Source organism: Pterocles gutturalis, unplaced genomic scaffold (assembly GCF_000699245.1).
Source record: "Pterocles gutturalis isolate BGI_N339 unplaced genomic scaffold, ASM69924v1 scaffold40613, whole genome shotgun sequence".
Classification (NCBI taxonomy): Eukaryota; Metazoa; Chordata; class Aves; order Pterocliformes; family Pteroclidae; genus Pterocles; species Pterocles gutturalis.
This window is the reverse complement of record NW_010119425.1, coordinates 3,671-6,484: the sequence shown is the minus strand read 5'-3', so window position 1 is coordinate 6,484 and position 2,814 is coordinate 3,671. Positions and strand designations below refer to the sequence as shown.

The window sequence follows — 2,814 nt, the reverse complement described above, 5'->3', positions numbered from 1 at the left end:
GCATCTCCCTTGACCAAAAAACCTCTGTGGAGAACTGTATGTACCTTGGTCGTTTCCATTTCTCGAAACGGGTACTCAACTCAAATCTGGAATTGGTTCTTCAGCCTGTTTTGGAGGTGGAGAAGGAAACCAATCCAACTTTTCAAGTGTGACACTTCAGAGACATAAGGGAATTTTTCCTCGTATAACATAAAAGCAGCCCTTACAGCACCTACACAACAGCAACAAAGACATCTACTTACCTTTCCGCATCACGAAATCCAACAAAATGTTCACTCCTCTTACAAAATTCGGCAGTTCCTGTAGTGCCTCTTTCTTGTCCTTTTCTCATTTAATGCACATTGGCTAATAATCTCCAGGGCTGTATCAACACCTTCTTTTGTCTTGGCAGAACACTCGAGGTAAGCATATGCCCCAATGCTGGCAGCTAAAGCTTTTCCTTCTGTAGTGTTAATTGGCTCGTTACCTGAAGTAGTTAGCTTCTTCTTAATACCTTCATCACCCCTTAGTTCTATCTTGGTAGCCACCAGAATAATAGGTACTGTGGGGCTGAACAGTTTGATTTCTGGATCCCACAAATCCAGGATGTTTTGCTGTGAGTCAGTCTTGTCCACAAAGAATCACATTAAAATAACATCGGTGTCCCTGTAGAACAATGAGTGGAGATTTCAGTAACTGAATTCATTCTTCCCTGCCACATTGAAGAGAAATAGTTTAATCTCCTTCCCATCTACCTCTGTGTCAGTGGTGTGTCAAACAGAGTTGGCTTGTAGGACTGGGGAAGCTGTTCGTGGTGCAGAGCAAAGAGGAGGCATGTCTTACCACAGTGGTCATCTCCAACTACAGTTAGCTTTCTCCTAAGAGCAGCCATCCCTTGAAAACCAAGATGAAGTACAAAATGGATTATTCCCATGCTGGGCTTTTTGGGGTTTTTTTAGCTTTTGTGTAGTTAGAAGGAGAAAAGGAGAAAAATCCCATTAGTTTGGAATTCTTCCCCTTATTCCCTTTTTTTCTCTCCATACTCCTGTCTTACCTTAATTCCCTATCTTTTTCCCTTTTAATTTCTCTAGTATCAGAATCTTCTGAGATTGTGAATACCTCGCTCTTGACTATTATTATAGATCAGAAAATTAGGGTATAAACCAAGTCTGGATGTAACCAGACGGCACCCTGCAGTGCCCTGTATTTCTGTTTTATCATCTCAGACATTTTTTATGGTCAGTGTTCAGTCCATAACAGATTTCATTTTCTAGATTGAATGACTTAATTTTGGGATTGAGATGGAGTATAAAACACTGTACTGAACAACTATCCAAATCAGTTTTACTGACTACATTTTTTCTGCCATGGTCTGCTAATAGAATTCTGCCAATGGCGATGGCTATCCTGTGTCAGTCCATGCTGCTTTTGCTTGTAGATCTCTTGTCATGTGGGAGTTAAGAAAGTGTTCTCAGTCTTCATATATTCATGGTTAATTTATATGAGATAGAAGTTTGTCAGGCTTACAGCTTAGTAATTTCCAGCATCAACCTTCTTCTCTTTCTTGACGTTCAGTATTAGATTGGTTTCCTCTAATATTGCTGCTGCCTCAGCTTCCTTAGGTCACTTGTTCCCCTGCAGAGAGAACTTAGCACCACTCTTCAAAGACTATCATGATGACCACAGTATTTAAAGGAATAGGTCAATGTTTCTTAATATAGCCAACCAATCCACAAAGAGAACCTGATAACATCATTGTTTTTTAAAGAAACCTACTTTACTGTCAATAAAGTGGAAGTTACACAATTCATTAACAAATCACAGCATGCTTACTTCAGAAATTTCCTCATTCCTATTGCAAAAGATTCATCCCGAGTAAGCATTTCAGTACTGAGTGTGCCAAACTACTTGGGGGGGCTGACAGTAGTGGAGTGTAAAACAGCAGTAGACCTGCAAGACAGACCCTCAAGTCACCCCTTTCCAGATCTGCTGAGGCATCATAGATAAATGAATCAGGACTGTCCTCAGGACTGTGTCCAGCTGGGTTTTTAATATCTCCAAGGATGGAGACTCCACAGCCTCTCTGGGCAGCCTTTTCCAGTGTTTGATCATCCTCAAAGAAGTGAAATGAAGTCTAACAACTGTAGAGTCTGAAGAGAAATTGCTGTCCAGTGTTAAGGATACTATCTCAAACTCCAGAGATGAAGACTGACTTCCCTGATATCTGGTTGGTATTGTACAAGGCATTTCTACTCTCTCTGTCTCAGTTTTTCTGGTAGACAAAGACTGCAAGATGTCTGCAGCCACCAAAACCTGAGAACAACAGGAACTGGAGGCAGATTCATTTGGTCTCTCTGCAGAGAGAACTGTTCCCAAAGGCATTATTGGTGATGCAGATACAGAACTGCTAATTAGTATAGTTCTGTGGCCAGCCCATTTATTTCATACAGCTACAGAAGAGTTCTTCAGCTGAGATGAGGGGTTTCAGGTCTAAAAATTTTAGCTTAAGGGTGAGGAACTTGGTTTTGTTTAATTTGAAGTGAGCTGGAGACCTGAGGCCACTTTAATTTTCTGAGGTGGTCTAATTTTACTCTGCCAGACCATATTCCTTGAGTCCTATTCAGGTATGAATCTGATAGTCCTGCCATAGGAACCTGACAAAATTAAAGCCATCAGCTTCTGACTTGTCCCCCTTTTCCCCCAGAAAAGCAATGCCAGTGGGCCCCATACAGCTTTCTAGAATTATGAAGGCATTTATTTTTTGGGACAATGTGCTTTCACATGTGCTATACTTAGCCTAAACCTCTGTATGAAAATACACAGGGCTTTTTCACC

General features: G+C 41.0%; 1 pseudogene; it reads right to left on the bottom strand.

Annotated features, from left to right (window-relative positions):
* Positions 1 to 281: 281 nt before the first annotated feature.
* LOC104464014 lies at positions 282 to 871 on the bottom strand (annotated as a pseudogene).
* Positions 872 to 2,814: the final 1,943 nt, after the last annotated feature.